We start from the raw sequence: 17,707 nt of genomic DNA, 5'->3' as shown, positions 1-17,707 counted from the left end.
CTAGAGGTGTGTGTGTGTGTGAGTGAGTGTTTCTTAGTATCCTTCATACCGCAGCGTTGCAGTACTAAGTATTTGTGCATGTAGTAGAAAAAAAAACAATTTAACACTGTTGTCTACTCTGGTAAGGTTTTATTTAAGTTGGTCTGCAAACCGAGGAAGATTGTTAAAACTTTAGAATACTACCTGTATATAAATATGAATAAAACTTTGATGCAATGTCTGTAAATCTTTTTGTTCACCTATTAAAGAGCCTAAAATAAGAGCATAAATCTGATTAGAGCCTAAAATAAGAACATAAATCTGAAGATCTTAAAGAGGAAGGCTAGGAATAACAAGAAGGAAAAGTTTCCCAATGATACTAGCTGTTCTCTGCTAGTTGGTTGGTTGTGGCTGAGGGGGAGTAATGGGTGCGTCCATTTGTAAGAATGGGGGAGAGAGGAAGTAAAAAACAAGCCTGTCATGGGCGAGTCCATTACCACAATAGGGGAGGAAACAGAGGAGAGTATATGTCTGAGATTGACCTTGACCTACATTTGAGAAACCAGTGTTAGGAATGCCCTCAGGCGTGACCTTGACCTATATTTGAGGAACAGTGCAGTGCTGTGTCCTTGAGCTTGACCTTGACCTACATTTGAGAAACTAGTGTTAGGAATGGCCCCAGGCGTGACCTTGACCTACATTTCAGCCAATGAATCGCAGGCGAGTCCATTATCACAGCAGGGGAAGACGGATGTGTGATCATTCTGGGCGAGTTCATTGCTATAGTGGACTATTGGGGATTCGGAATAGGGAGTGGGGTGGCAGTTGTTAAGGGAGCGGAAAGGATTTCTGAACTAACCTGAAGTAGGCTTAACTGTCCTTCAAACTATTAACTAGATTTTCTTCATTTCAAGATAGCTTTGATCTCGCTTTACCTTCATCTTGGATTGTTTTTTCAAGTTTTGCTGACTCGCCAAATCACTTCGCTTTTTGTTTACTTACCTGTACTTCTTTTGCATCCTGCCGGCCTGAGGCAAGGCGCTGCTGCCTCCCCTTACAGAACCGCTACCTTCTTACCTGCTGCTCAATTTGTCCTTTGATAGGAACAGAAACAGAAACACCGTTGGATCTTCTTAATTTATTGATGCATAGAATTATACTCATTTCATAATACAAAGTCATAAGCAAGCGATAATTCTGCTGCAACCCTTATTCCATAGTCTTTACACACACACACACACACACACACACACACACACACACACACACACGCGCGCGCGCGCGCAATGAACCGAGAATAATGTGCACGGTGTGAGGCATACATGGTGGTGTCCTTGTAATAAGCAGGGAATACGAGTAGTATATATATCTGAATATGTATGTGGCCCCGACGCCTGTGTAGTCGCCTGAAAGTGGGAAAGTACTTGTGCTGTGATGGGAGAACGTCCTGGGAGCGGCTGTGCTTTGAACCGTCGGCGGTGGACAGTTGTTTGGTCGCCCGGGGCAGCTGAAGGAGCCGTGACTGACGCCGTTTTGTATATGCTGCCGCTTGGCCCCTCCTCCCCTGTCTGTGTGCATGCTGTGACTGTGGCCGGTGACTGAGGAGATGCGTGCCTCGTATTATACTGGGTTGATGTATTTGTGTGTGTTTTGCGGTACGAAATAAACCCAGCAAAGTGATCCTTGTGGCTGTCCTTTCCCCCCGTGTGCCTGTCTGTCTGTCTGCCTGTGTCTGACTGGCCTGTGAGTGCCTGTTCTCGCGACTTACGGTCACTGGATCCCTCCCGTGATTATCTCGTACCTTCTCCTGGTGTCCTTGCCGTGCTTGAATGCTGAGGAGTTGCCCTGGTATGCTGCAGGTAAGGGGGGGGCGGATACGCAACAATATTGTATGTTGGTGAAGAAGAAGAAAAAAAGATTATTTTGTGAAAGATAGAGCGCTACAGATCTATCAATGGTTAAGAAAGGGATGTAAAGAAAGGTTTTAAGAAATAGTGTTATCCTGCCAGTGTTCATGTACGGTTCAGAAACCTGGTTATTGTAATTAGATGCAACAAGCAAGAGCATGCTGAGTGAATGACTGTTACAGGGAAGTGAGGAGTGATGAGACGGGAGGGTGAGGTCAGTGAAGTGTGAATGAGAGATGCAGAATAGACACATGTGAGACTGCTGTGACGTGTGGAGAAGTGGAGGAATGGAATGAGGGGAAACTGACACTGAAATAGTTGGGTTATAGTGAGACGGGTGGCGTTAACAGTTGGTAAGGAAAGAAGAGTGGTCATGTGAATGTACCTGACTAAGGTGCCAGTACTGTATATAATAAAATATAACAATTGATATTGATTTTGTTCTCTATGCATATCTATTCTTGTTTGTGAAGAATACCTCTAGCGGGCTTAGGTAACTGAAATGGCAATATTAGTTCCCATAAATATTCTTAGGTATCTTTAAAAAAAAAAAAAATCACAAGAAAGGCTATTTATTTGAAGCTTGTCATATAGCAAATAGGAATGAAAAAAAGCTATGAGTAAAAAAGCCAACCCCACGAAAGCAATATGCCCATAATAAAAATAATAGTAAAACCCTTCAAAAAATCTTGAAAAAAATATAATTGCTAAAAATGGTCAACGAAAATCCTTATAAAAAACAAACAAATGTACAAAAATATAAAGAAATTTTTAAATTAACTCGAGGCACCTGCAAAATCTTTCAGGATTCCTGCAAAATGGGTCCAAGAAACTGTACCAAGTCGAAAATACTCCTTAGAGGAGGAAGATGTACGTTGAAGCTAGAAATAAGAATAACACACTCCGGAGCTTCTCTCTTTAATCAACAAATTTCATTACATTGCTTACGAAAGTTGAACATTTTTTATCTGGATTGCATTTTTCTAGCATTAAAGCAAATTTTTGCTACAAAATATGGGAAAATTTCCAACTTAGTATTATATATATATATATATATATATATATATATATATATATATATATATATATATATATATATATATATATATATATATATATATATATATATATATATATATATCGAACTGTAAAGAATCATGAAATATTACGCTAACTACTTTCTTCGGAAGTGTAAGTATACCACTGCTCCTCCTTCTCCTCTTCCTCCTCCACCTCCTCATCCTTCTTCTCTTTCTCCTCCTCTACTTCGTTTTCTTCCCCTAACCTCCTCTTACTCCTCTTCCTATCCCTTTTATCTTCCTCCTTCTCTTCCTTTTTAATTCACTACTACTTCTACTTACTGCTGCCATCAATGTTACCAATACTATTATGAATACAACTATAAATACTTTATCAATGCTACTTCTATATTTGCTAAAACTATCTCTACTAATTCAGTAGCGACGGTATTATTATTATTATTATTATTATTATTATTATTAGTAGTAGTAGTAGTAGTAGTAGTAGTAGTAGTAGTAGCAGTAATACTTATTGTTGTTGTTGTAATAGCAGCAGGATCACCACCACTACCAACAGAAGATTAAGTATTAATGGCATCATCATCATCATCATCATCATCATCATCAGCTGCAACATCTTCGGCAGCAGCAGCAGTAACAGAACCAATTTCTTACAGAGCGTCTCTTCGTTACATCTGCAACAAATCCATTACAGTTACAACATATTCTCATTTCAGATGAGTTTCGTATCACAAGGATCGCTCTTCCAAGAGCACTGGTGACGGACGGGAGTGTTACTTCACGTAGCCTATAAGTAACCATTGCCCAGAGTAACCAATAGAGCAAATTATTTCCATATTTTTCTAATTTTTTATCCGGACACTAAAATAAATGTGTCCGTATGTAAGATAATTAGAAATTTGCTCAGACATTAACCTTTGGCAACTATCCTTACCCGCATGCAAATGTCCGACCCAACGAGTATAAAACACTACTATACTTGCCATCCACCACAATTTAACTTAATGACGCAGTATCTTCAAGCTTTCCTCTCATAATTATCTATACTCGTTGGTCCGACCTTCTCGCCCTTCACTCTCCAGTCTCCACTCTACAGTCCACTCCCAGGACCCAAGACCAGTGCTGGGTGGGCGTCAGGGTCTGCAGAAGGGAGCCTTGACTATAACGTAGAATCAACCCACAGCCTCGTTGATTAACCAAAGCAATCATTGTGAGGCAGTACCGACATAAGTTGCAAACAGCAGCGGTAACAGTGACGCTCGCTAACATAGCATTCCCGGCGGTGGTGATCACAGCCTGCCACTACCTTCCTGCCGGAGCAGATCACGGAGATCATGGAGTACGATGATTATAACTATTACAACTACACTGACACTTGGGAAAAGGAAGATTATCATCATTCACCACTCTTGCTCAGGACAGTGCTGTTAAGTTTGGTGACATCCATCGCACTGCTAGCCAACATCATTTTGCTGGTGGTGCTGCGCAGCACTCCATCATACCTCAGCATCCCACCTAATGTTCTCTTCTTGCAGCGTGCCATCGCCGACTTGTTTTCTTCAATCGCACTGGTATTCTTCACCGCTGCACCAACTGCACCAGTCATTATGGTGAGTGGCACGTGCATCACGTTCAGTGTCATATAACACCTGGGAAAGGTGGCTAGCAATGTACTTCTGATGGCTTTTATTGTGGACAGCTATTTGGCAGCACACCCTCAGCACTACTCACACCTTCTCCGGCGCAAGACGATGCAGATGGCTTCCGCACAGGCCTGGGTTTTAGCTGCTGCTGCAGGAATTGCTGCTATTGTCTTCACCGGAATGGGGGGGGAGAAGCTGCTTACTAGGACCATTCTTTTTTGCTTCAGACTTTCATACCAAGACAACAGAATTCTTCATCATGTATTTGGTGCCGTTAAGGGAAGCGTCCGGTTTAGATCGGTGTTGTCATATCTCCGGTAAATATGCATGAAACACTCTGATTTTTATGTTGTGAAGTATTGGGAACATGTACATCAATATTAGACATTCATCCCCATTCTAGTCCCCAACCCCGCCATGCATGCAATTATAACTGCAACTAAAATTTACGAGTGTTATTCTGGCGTTATTATTTGCTCCATAACCTTCATTTTCCTGTGGCAAACACACATTATAATATGAAAGGTTTCCACGTCGTTAAATATTTTATTTTATCTTTCGTTTTTGTTTTATGAATTTTTTTTTTTTACTTTTTTTACAAAAAAAATATTAATACAAAATTCCAGGTCACATATATAAACAAAATAGCGACGTGAATTGATAGAAGTATTATTCTCCTTTTATTTTTTTTTTTTGTTTCATTGAAATCAAGCTAAAATTTGCTTTAAAACAGATTTTAGAAGGGGAATAACTTATGTTTTGAGATACGGGCCGTTAAAGTTTATCGATCGATCTCGACCCCGTTATAACACACTAGGACGTTTATCCAGGTTTAATCTATGTTCTTTTTTATTATGTACAATCTCATAATACAATTAGATGTATATGAGGCTCCTAGTCCTCTCCTGTCAATGATATGTTGGTCCTGAAGAGGCTTTTCTTCCGACCTCCAGCTCTCACTTTTTTCTGGTTGTGATGTGTTCTTGAAGTTGCATGTTGTGCAGTGCATAGTTATGGTGTTCTCGTATACATCAGGCTCCAAACTGTAATCAAAGTCAGGATCTGGCCATTAATTACGAGAGGAAAGAAGATTTTTTAGCCTCCTTTTCGTCAGCATGACAAGCTCGTCATCACTATCCACATCTTTTCCTTTCTCAATATTTTCTAGAAGAGTTTCTCTTATTGTGAGTAATGAGGCCTTTTCTTCTTTATTTCCTTGTCTTTGTTCTGCGTGAGATGTGGTGGGCTGTGGTGTGGCGGCGGTGAGGATGCGTACTGGAGCATTTGAGGTGTCAGGTTCAACACGCTCTTTTTATTCTTTGAGCTTCCAAACTCATATTCCAAGCGTTCTTCCTTTGCTTATTCCTCTTAGACACCGATCCCATGGTTGGTAGTAGATGAAAAACAGGATGCAGTAAATAAATTACGTTCTGTTTAGCAGAGTGAAGGGCGGGTAGCGAGAGACGCGGCAATTACCTCTGTCTCTGATAACTTTCCCCCTACTGAGTCTTGCTGGTTCCTTGATTGACGCGGCGACGCCACTCATAGATTTTCAATGTTGCCGTATCATGTCCACCAAAAAAAGTTAAGATTTTTGCCTTTTTTTCGTAGTTTTTGAGAAAAGAAAAAAACTTATTCTGCTGATGTAAACAAACGCACGTGGTTGAGTACGGGACCTTTAAATGGCATTTAAACGAAAACCAATGCGCGTTTCGCCATTAAATTTCGTCATATAATAGCTAACGTGTATGCCTACCATATATTTTTTTCCACAAAAAACGTTATTTTTCTTATTTTTTTAGTCTCTAAACCGGACGCCCCAGTAATGTCGAGGACAAGGTGAGAGCATAAAGAACAAAATGAAAAGTGAAGGAAAGGTGAGGTTAAGAAAATTAAGAGAAAAAGTTGTGAAAAGATAAGGAAGGGAGAGTACATGTATTGATAAAAGGAGCTATCATGCAAAGTGGATCTCTCTCTCTCTCTCTCTCTCTCTCTCTCTCTCTCTCTCTCTAAAACTTGTAATGATTTCCTTGGTATAAAATTTGTCTACCTTTGTATTACGTTTGAAGAGTGTATTGGTTAACATTATTGTACTATCGATGTATTTTTTCTTCAAAATGAATAATGAAAATGATCTACAACACTACAAGATAGCCGTAAATTAATATCTTTGTATCCGTTTCAGTTTTCCCTAATAATTTCTACAACCAATAAGCTCAAAAGTTTTTACAGACATACACATTTGTGTACATAAGATACCATTGTCTAAAATCCCAACTACATACTATTTGACCCAACGTTTCCATAGTTTATTTACTTCCCTCCTAACTCTTCTTTAGGGCACCGCTTTACGAATTATGTCAGTGTTCTCAATGAACCGGGCCCATTAAGTTGTTAACACATTGCCGCATACCACAAAGATGATTTTAATAGTTTATCATCTACAGTTCGTCATCTTTTCTGCAGTAAAACTACATGGCAAAAATAAAGAGTGGCAACTGCTTAATAAGTCGTTTACGCACAGAAGGGAATGGGAGAGGGTGGGAGAGACGGGAAGGAGGGGTGAATGAAGGGATAGGAATTCGAAGGAGGAGGAGGAGGAGGAGGAGGAGGAGGAGGACGAAGAGAAGGAGGTGGAGAAGGACGAGAAGAAGCAGGAGGAGGAGGAGGAAGAGCTGCAAGGAACGAAGAGAAGACACGAAGGAAAGAGAAGTAAAAATGACAGAAGATTGTTGCACGTCCGAAGGAAGGAAGGTGGGAGAGGAAGGTGAAAATAAGCAAGTTCGTATGAGGTGGAGGCGCAAAGGAGAAACGAAGAGAGGAGGCGGGAGGGAAAGGGAGAGGCAAAACGAGTTTGTACGGAGAGAGAGAGAGAGAGAGAGAGAGAGAGAGAGAGAGAGAGAGAGAGAGAGAGACTAAGGTAAAAACTGCTGACTTATTGATGTACACAGATGAGGAGCATCTCAGCACTTATTTATTTTTTCTATGTTCTGGCCTATAGCGTCTGTAGGCGTACTTGAATAGTATGTATAGGGAGAACTGTTCAGCTTCCACCCATTAGCGGCGCAGTGGTACCCATATTGGGGCCCATATCACCACCCAAATTCATCTTTGGTGTAACCACCTGGAACCACTCGATAAATGGCAACGTTTTTAAGGCTGTATGTGGTGGGATTCGATCCTACGCTCACCACCTCATCCACTACGCCACCGCCTCCCTACTATACGACCACGAAGAATGCAGTACAAGGTTTGTATTTCGGCTGGGGTGAATTAGTTGAAAAAGATCACATAAAAGTGTTATTATCTCAAGCTCTCAGGAAACTCTCCAACAACACTGCCTCTCCTTCCCACTTCGACTACTCCATGAATATATTGGCCCGTACTTTATCGTCATTATCATTCGGAGGATTAACTACTACAGCAGTGCAATCTTAAGAAACACAGGCGGCTAGTAGTGAGGCTGGAGTAGGGTTGGTAGGGCTACTTGAATGAGCGCATTGTTAAGCAGTGAAGTATGAGTGGAACCCCTAAAAATGCGAAAAGTACTCCTTACAAGGACGGATAAGACCCTTGGAGAGTTACCAGTTGGCGGGGCGAGAAAAACTGGCGGAGACACCGCAGAACGCCTAACTTCATAAAAGCTATTTTAGCTGTTTAGATCTGGGCACATATTCAGCAACGCTTTGCTCTCTCACCACGACTATTTTCAGAGGCCACAGATGAATAGCCGGGCTCTCAAAAATGTTTCACTAAAACCATAAAGACACCCTTGAAAAACAGTAGAACCTCAATTACTAGAGCCTTTGAACGTAGAGAGATGGCGAGCATAAGTGTTTCAGAATACTGTCTTCGGTCTGTCGAGTGATCGACGAACATTCAGTGAAGATGCCAACTCACCGCGTCAGGCAAGACTCATCTGGATACCGTGAAGGATGATTCCATACACTTGTTCAGGGACCGGCACTCCGCACAGCAAACGACATTAGATGGCAATTTTCCTTGCACTCATCACACGAATAGCGTCCCAGGTATTCTGCCTAGGAGAGCCGCCTACACACCTCCGCCTCTGCTGTGCTCGTGGCCACCAGTGCCCAAGGTGTTTTGGAAAGTGGAAACAGAAGTGTCTCAGGGCCACGGCTTCGAAGCAGCGAGATTTCTGCTCCATATTTGACTTGTAGAGTTCAATATGTTCGATGTAAAAGAACACTTTAGACGGATCTAGGGCCTGTAGTAGAGTAGTAGTAGTCGTAGCAGTAATAGTAGATTTGGAAGTAGTAGTAGACAATAAGGGAATCTTTCTACGTAAAAGCTAATGTGTTACTACTGTATATAGTAACACACACACACACACACACACACAGAGAGAGAGAGAGAGAGAGAGAGAGAGAGAGAGAGAGAGAGAGAGAGAGAGACTTTTGATTTGTATTTCTCAAGCTTCTTCCAATGGTCTCTCTCTCTCTCTCTCTCTCTCTCTGTTGTTGATTCTTGTACCACGTGCCTAAAATATTTTCATGTTCACAGTGCACATAAGCTTCATTTTGTGTATATATAACAAGAAAAATATTGAAATTTGAGCCACTTGTTTCGATTTCACAAAGTAGCTATCAGAAGACAGCAATGCAAAGACTTACGTAGTATGTTAAAATACTACCCGAAACACCACCACACCCTCCATTTATCACCAAACTTGACTTACACTGATATATCCACGCCAAAAACACATCAATACGCAAATTTTGAAGGAGTTTGATATTACGCAATTTATGTAATACCCTCGTGGGACTGAGAACTCGTGGCGGGTCTGACAGAACACACTGCCCACCACCGCCATAACCACCACAGTAAAAATGCATGAGGGACCAGAGCTTCACTTGACAGCTAAATTCATCACCGCAGTCAGACAGAAGACGCTATTCGGGAGCCAGGTGGTCAAGTCAGCAGTGTCCACCAAGAACCCTGACGTGGAATGGAACAAGGAAGTGTACAGGTCAGGCTTGGTTAAGTACGGAAGCTTTGCCTTCATATTAGCTCTTCCCTTATGTTACTATCTTCTTACTCTGCTTCTTCGTATAAGTTCCTCTGCTGACTTCCTTTTTCCGCATTTTGTACACTACTTCCTTCTTTTCTTGTACAGGGTGCCTGCCAACTCCAGAGGGAAAGAGCTGAAGGTGGTGGTGAAGGGCGGCGCGTCTCAATATTCTCATCCGTTTCAACATGTCAGACAGCTTCAAGTACACGCATGTCAGTGAGCTGCCCAAACACGCACAATTGTAGTGAGTTACAGTGTTTTAATCCCTTTAGTGCCATGACGCTTATCCACATTCATTCTGCTTACTATTTGTTGATTTTATACAGCATTAGAAACTTATGTTGGGCAGGGGGGGGGAGTAAAATAGTGAAGAGTGTGGCCATTTGTTTTTTGACCTCCATAGATCGTTCCTAAGATAAATAAAATGGTCTAATTGTACACAAATTTCAAGGTAAAAATGTGTCCCAGTATTGAAGGGATTATTTGGTGGTTTAAGGTGACTTGTTTGTGGTATTTTCAGATTAGTTACTCCTTTCACTGCTCTGCCATTGTTCTCTGACGTTCAAATGCTATTAGAATAAGTTAATGTGTACATACAGTTGTGTGTTAATTTTCCCTTGTATAACTATTTGGTACACAAGTTCTCATAATGTGTCACTGTCAGTAAAGTTGAAAGCTCTTAAAAGTTGTAAAGGGGTTAATCTCCCTCAGCATTGTTTTGGATAAATACTTTTATGTGCATGAGCATAACCTGAACTTAGACCAGGAAGCTGTGGCACTGTCCTAATATAGTGGCCCCTCCTGCTTTCCTCATTTCCTGGTTTCCCCTTCGCAGCTCGTTCACTCAGCTGACATGATGTGGGAATGAAGATATGATAACCAAAACTAACCTAACCTAGCAAATGTAACTTAGTTGAGGCGACACTCACATCTTCCTTGGAATCCTTCTGATCAATAGTGTAGTTAGATTACGTTAGGTAAGTTAGGTTGGGTTTGAAGTTAGGGTTAGGTTAGTTTTTGTTATCACATTTTCATTCCCACATCATGTCAGCTGAGGGAAAGAGCTGTGAACAGGAGCCAGGAAACAAGGAGATTGGGAGGGACTGATATATTAAGACGGAGCCGAAGGTGTTACCTGATATATAATGAGCAAAGATTGTTTTTGTCTTGAAATCAATAGGAGGTGTTAAAAAAATATCTCCACTTAAAGGAAAGCATCAGTGTGTCATTTCAATCTTGTAGAATAGACTGTTTTTCACACCCAGCTGAAATTATTGTCAATAAGGTTGAAAGTTGTTAAAGATAAAGTTGTGAAGAGGTTAATGTCTCTCAGTATTGTTTTGGATAAATGCTTTTTCTTGCATGGGCATAACCTGAAATTTTTTCAAGATACTTTTTCCAGATGTATAATGAGGAAAAAAATATGGCATTGAAAAGATAGATAAGGAAGATCTGGTACTGGTGACAGAAGATAGAAGGACAAGAGGACTTGTAAAGAAGATCAGGATGAGGCAGTGTGGGAAGGATATTGGAAAATACAGTTTTCCACACAGAACGGTGGAGAAGTGGAATGCATTGAATAATGAAGTTGTTACAGCACATAATGTGCATAACTTTAAGGAAAATTTGGATAAATGGAGACAGGACACTCTGAGCTCTACTCAAACCCTGTACAATACAACTAGGTAAGTACACTCACACACGCACACACACACACACACACACACACACACACACACACACACACACACACACACACACACACACACACACACACACACACACACACACACACACACACACACACACACTATTCATAGCAACATTGATGATCCGTCCCCAGGAATGGCTGCAGTGCTACTACCAGGATGGGATGAAGAACATAGTGGACCACCATGGCTGTAACATGTGGATCAGTGGGGAGCTGGGCCGCCTCAAGCCAGAGGGTGAGTGTACCACCACCACCACCACCACAGCCCAGGGAAGCTGTGTGGGTGGTGGTCTTGTATCCATCACTATTTATTTATTTATTTATTTATTTATTTATTTATTTATTTAGTTAGTTAGTTATTAATTATTATAACAAGAGAAGGGCAATCTGGCCAAGGGCAACAAAAACTATTAAACAAAACAGCCCACTTAGATAATAGTCCCCAAGCCAGTCTGAGAGTTAGCCAAAAGAATAGGATAAATGTCTTGAAACTTCCCTCTTAGATGAGTTCAGATCATAGGAAGATTGAAATACAGAAGCAGGTAGAGTTCCAGAGTATACTAGAGAAAGGGATGAATGATAGAGAGTACTGGTTAATACTTGCATGGCTTCTCGTATCCATACATAATGATTTCTGAGTGGCATTGGGTTCGAGATACTTCTTTTTTTCTTTTGACAAGATAGATAATGTTTGAATTAGAAATATCATATGTTTCACGCAATGATAACCTTTTTTATTTTAGCTATAGAATAAAAGGAATAAAATTTAGTTTATGTTTGGAGTGGTAGTAAAAGAAATGAGGTATATGAATATAAAATGATCCTCACTTACTTTTCCTTTCACTATTCTCCTTAAATGCAAGTTCAAGAAATGAGATAGTGAGCACAAAGAAGATGCACAAGAAGGAAGAGAATGAGAAGGAAGCAGTGGAACAGAACCCTGACTTTGGACATGAAGAAAACAATACTAAGACAAAGAAAAGACCTTCTAGAGCCAAAACAGACAGTGCTGCAGAGACAAAGAAAACACCAGCTAAGAAATCACTGAATGGCCAGATAAGGAAAGCCACAAAGAGAGCAAAGGGAGTGAACGTCAAGAAAGAAGAGGCAGCCACACCCATTCTAGCATCCAGGATCAGAGTGAAGCTAGAGGAAGCCAACACTGTGCCAAGATGCCGCTCAGCAAGACTCAGCTGTCACCAGTGAAGCAGAGTAGTGAAGCTCGACTTGATGTTGTTATACTACCTCATCTTTTTTATCCTTAAGGCATAAGGTTAGTTCAGTAGTTGGTGTTTGTGTTTCTGTTCCCATTCTCTTTTAATGGGTATAACACATCAGAGGTTAAGACTTTCCTATGATTACTTCTGATCATTAAGAGTCGTGTTTTTGTGATGAACCAGTCACTACCTTGCTTTAGTAAGCTGTTTCTTGACGCTGGTGGTGAGTTCAAGGGATGACAGTTTTGCTTTCACATTCCCATTAAGTACCTGCAGCTCAGAAGTTCAAATGTTACATATCAAACCTGTGACACGGTAGTGGAGTGTGGACGGGTGCTAATTTATACCTGTAGTCCATTTCTTTTGCTTTGTTTCCTTTGTTTGTGACCTCACCACTGGTCAGTTTGTCTCCATCAGCATGTCTCCTGATTAGTGTAGGTACTGGCCTATCCATGCAACAAGGTTTATTGTTGCCAAAGTAGTTGAGGCTCCAGGTGGAATTTGTGAGTGAAAGGACTACTGTTCTTCATGTGGTAATGAATTAAAAGAAAAAAAAAACTTGTATTTGTAGATGATCAATTAGCTATAAGGAGGATGAATTAAAGAAATAGAGATAAATCAAGTACAAGGCAGAATGTCATATTTTTAGTTATTTAATGAATAAGAAGTATATTTTTCATTTTTATGATTCATATCTTCACATCTTTCCTCTTATATTCCTGCATTTCCTTTATACTTTCCAATTTCCTGAAAGGAATTTTGAATGGTCTGTCAAGCAGCCTGTCTTCCGAAGAAATTGAGTTGCTGCTCTCCCTTTTGTTGTAAATACTTCAGGTTTCCTCCTATTACTGTTCCTTTCATTCCATCACAATTCTATAAGATGAGTTTTTCTTTCAATGGTATGACCACAACCTTTTTTTAAGGATAGTTTCATGGTTCCATTGACAAATTAACATGATTTCTGCCTTATTAATCACAAAAACCCTGCTCTGGATAAATTTTATCTCTCTGAACTTAGAAAAATTGTGGTTACATAACATGTATTTTTAAAAGACTCTTGTTTCAATCATATGTTTTTTTAAAGGTAATTTGATGGTTTCAAAGGAGAGGAAAAAGCAAATATTGTCCCAATATACAAAGGAGAAAAAAAGAATGAGCCCTTAAATCACAGACTAGTGTTATTAACTAGTGTTGTGGGAAAGATCTGTGAAATTGTTATCAAAGAAAAATGGTTAGAATATCTGGAGGGAAAGGAAATAGTAAATAACTCCCAATTTGGTTTCAGGAAAGGAAGATCATGCATAACAAATTTACTAAGCTTTTATACAAAAGTTTCAGGAAAGGAAGATCATGCATAACAAATTTACTAAGCTTTTATACAAAAGTAATAGACGAAGTACAAGGGAGAGATGGATGGGTTGACATAGTGTATCTAGATATTTAAAAGGCTCTTAACAGAGTACCACATAAAAGACTCCTATGGAAAATAGAACACATTGGTGGAATACAAGGAAAGTGGATGACAGACTACTTAACAGATAGGGAAATGAGAACAATGATAAGAGACACCCCATCAAGCTGGAACACAGTTTCCAGTGGAGTACTACAGGGCTTGGTGCTGGCACCAATTATGTTCCAAGTATATGTCAACAATAAACAAGAGGGCTTGAGTAGCTACATAACTTTGTTTGCACATGATACGAAGCTTTTGAGAGTAATAAGGAACATCCGTGACTGTATGGAATTGCAGAAAGATATTAACAAGATTTGGAACTGGTGCCAAAAGTGGAAACTTGAATTTGATACCAGTAAATGCCAAGAAATGGAAATGGATAAAAGTATAGAAGACCTACATGGGAATATAAAATGGGAGGAGAAATTATAATGGAAAGGAGTGAAGAGAAAGACCTGAGAGTGATTATACAAGACACCCAGACTCCAGAAAGACAAATAAATGGGCTATTTGCTTCAGCATGCAAGACACTAACTAACATCAGGGTGGTGTTCAATTACATGAGTAAGAGTATGATGAAAAAGATAAGTAAGACCTAAACTAGAATATGCAGCTGTGGTATGGTCACCACACAGGCAGAAAGACATGAAGAAGCTAAAAAAGAATCTGAAGGACTGCTACACAAGATGATCCCAGAAATAAGGGATCTATGAAGAAAGACTGAAGGAAATAGAATTACTAACCTTGAAGGATAGACAGGAAAGAGGGGACCTAATAATGATGTATAAGTTAGTAAACTGTATGGAAAAGATAGATAGACAAGACCTGGTAACACTGACAGAGGATAAGGATAGATGAACAAGAGGACTTTCCAAGATCATGAAAATTCAATGTCTGAGGAACGTTACTTAGTTTACTTAGTAAACTAAGTAATATAAGAAGTTCAGTTTTTTTTTCAGGTAGGATGGTGGACATCTGTAATGGATGAGGTGATGAGATTGTGACAGCAGAAAGTGTGCACAAATTTAAGGAATAGTTAGATAAATGTAGATATGGAGACAGGTCACTATGAGCCTTGTAAGATACAACTAGGTAAATACACACACACTTGATCTTTACCTGTCTTTCTTCTTCAGATCTATACAAATGAAAACCAAGGTTGTACAGTGAATTACATTTCTTTTTAATCTTGACAGCACTGCACTCCAGAGACATCAGTTGTTGGGTGATTTTGGCAGATAGTTGACTCATATACAAAAGAAATGAGAGCAAGGTTGCTGCAGTTTGTGACAGGTTCTTCACATGTTCCTCTCCAAGGCTTCAAGGCACTGCAAGGATCCACAGGTGCTGCTGGACCCAGGCTCTTCACAATTCATCAGATTGATGCTCCCACAGGTACTCATTGATATTATTTTGTTACATTGGCATAGGTATGTAAAAATTTTGAAAGTATAAATCTACTTGATGAACAGATCCAAAATTAAGAAGTTCAAAAGTTCAAGAAGGCATGTGATGACTTTTAAAATGTCAAATTACTACATCTGTCAGAAGTATAAAAAAAAAAATGGAGTTAGGTAAAGGCAAACCTCATGCATTGAGAAAACCAGAATGGAAAAGCAGTGTTTATCCTTTCCTAAACACTGGACTATTCCTTCTCTAACTCCATAATGGTATGTGCTGTTTGTAAGGAGATGAACTGTTGGCAAAGGTGTTGCTTGAAATTTGATATTTTTATTATTTTTTTTCCATGCATTTTTGACAATGTTTGGTCTCCCATATTTACTCTGGACACACTATGTTAGGTTTTAATTCCCTATCACTGGTCCTACTGCATTAAATTTTAATACAAGCTAAATGCAGGAGTGTGGAAGGTTAAAGGTTAATTAGAGGTGGATGCTTGATTACGAGTGACTTAAAAGATGAAAGAGAAAAGTGTGATGAAAGTTGTGTATAAATTTAAGTTTGAAAGCAGACTTAATGGATGCTAAAATCTGAAGAAGTATGATTTAAGGATTTGATTGTTGTGCTGTACTAAGAAAAGTAAAGAACATCAACAGATGAAAATTTCAAAGTAAAAATTAATTAATAGAATAAAAGAGGCTTAGGTTTGAAATGATTGAAGGGACTGGAATGAGAGAAGCACAGGTAGAGAGAGTGAAACTAAATGATGAGTGGGAGAACATGAATTGATTTTCATATGGTAATGTTTTTAACCTTTCAAGAATTCATTGTTGGGTGTAATGGAGAGAATGGAAATGATAACAATCACTGAGGAAGAAGTGGAAGGCATGCTTGGCAAAAGCAGTAAAGGAAGGGATGAGAGGGACTAAGTGCCACTAAGTGACTTAGAAATGTAAAGAAAGAGAAAAAGAAAATAATATACTGGGAAAGCCCTTAATAGAAAGTATCAAGATCTTTCGAGATCCAACTCCCCTTGAAACCTCTAGCACCTAGCCAAAAACATCTCCAATAACTTTGCTTCTTTATCTTTCTTTCCTTTATTTCTTCCTAATGGCACCACTGCCATCTCATCTTATTATTTCCTCTTTTCTGACTCATCTATAACTGACTATCTTCAGCATCTCATTGCTGCAATGTTGCATCCCGTGCTGTCTTCCACCTCAATTTTCAGGTTGACTTCTCATATTTTGGCCTCTCTGCTCAACTTTACTTTTTCTCTCACCCTTATTCTGTCAACTTCTCTAATCCAAGAGTTTATCAGTATTTTCAATCATTCATCCCTTTCTCTGGTAAACTCTGGAACTCTCTACCTACCTACCTTATGCATTTCCACCTTCCTATTATCTGAACTCTTTCAAGATGGAGGTGTCAAGATACATCCTCTGATTTTAATGTGTGTGTGTATTAATAAATATGTATGCAGTCTGTTTCAGGAAGCTGTACTATAGCCTGTCTACTGTAAAATGGTTCCTGGGTCTCGGTCTGAGTGGTGTCACGGAGGAATGCATGGTTGTTAGAACTTAAGGAAAACTGTAGGCTAGCCTTGTGATAAGTGTGTTGATCAACAGAGAAAATGTAGTATTCACATAAAACAAATGCTATCATCAGTAAGCTACAATATGTTTTGAACAGTGACCTAATTGAATTAGTATTGTAATAGTAGAAAGCAGAAACGTGACACATTTCTTTCCGACATTGCTATGAGATGGAATGAAGGAACTATTCACTACCATGTTTGACCTTTGATTGGCAAATAGTGTTAAACTCAAATATTTCAGTGTAACAAATGGAAAATCTAAGTAAAGAGGTGGCAATAGCTGACAAAAAAATAGAATTATATGACCTTAATGCAACAGGTCCTGCTTGTGTGGATAACAGGACAGCAGGTAGCCTTAAATTTCCCTGGGCACACACACACACACACACATAATAAGGAAATGCAGTAGAGCGGCCTTGAAAGAAGTCATACTGGCCATCAGATAGAAGATTGTGAAGTGACATATTTGAGAATATTCCTATTGAGGATAGATTAAAAAGAACTTTACACAAGCAAGAAATTAAAGCTATAGGACGGTAGTTTGAGGGATTAGAACGGTCACCTTCTTTTTGAAAAAGCTGAATGTAGGCAAACATCATTACAAAGAATTTTAATTTTAATTGAAGGAATGAAATAGGGAGAGGGAGGAGAGGGAAGAATAAGCCCAGAATCATCCAAGGTGGAACTGTTAACGAAGGTTTGCGAGAAGAGTTCAGCTTTAGAGACA

At 39.5% G+C, this 17,707-nt stretch overlaps 2 long non-coding RNA genes across 2 annotated transcripts; both read left to right on the top strand.

The window, feature by feature from the left end:
- The first annotated feature begins 9,364 nt into the window (after positions 1–9,364).
- On the top strand, positions 9,365–11,065 carry LOC123517050. The gene is made up of 3 exons (XR_006678374.1): positions 9,365–9,559; positions 9,707–9,845; positions 11,004–11,065. It is a non-coding gene; the product is annotated as an uncharacterized LOC123517050 (long non-coding RNA).
- A 168-nt stretch (positions 11,066–11,233) lies between these two features.
- On the top strand, positions 11,234–15,480 carry LOC123516935. Its single transcript, XR_006678342.1, has 4 exons — positions 11,234–11,286; positions 11,445–11,547; positions 12,176–12,585; positions 15,179–15,480. It is a non-coding gene; the product is annotated as an uncharacterized LOC123516935 (long non-coding RNA).
- The last annotated feature ends 2,227 nt before the right edge of the window (positions 15,481–17,707 follow it).

Source organism: Portunus trituberculatus, chromosome 41, assembly GCF_017591435.1.
Source record: "Portunus trituberculatus isolate SZX2019 chromosome 41, ASM1759143v1, whole genome shotgun sequence".
In the NCBI taxonomy this organism is placed as follows: Eukaryota; Metazoa; Arthropoda; class Malacostraca; order Decapoda; family Portunidae; genus Portunus; species Portunus trituberculatus.
Note: the sequence above shows the minus strand (reverse complement) of the source record. Positions and strands in the feature narration are given on the sequence as shown.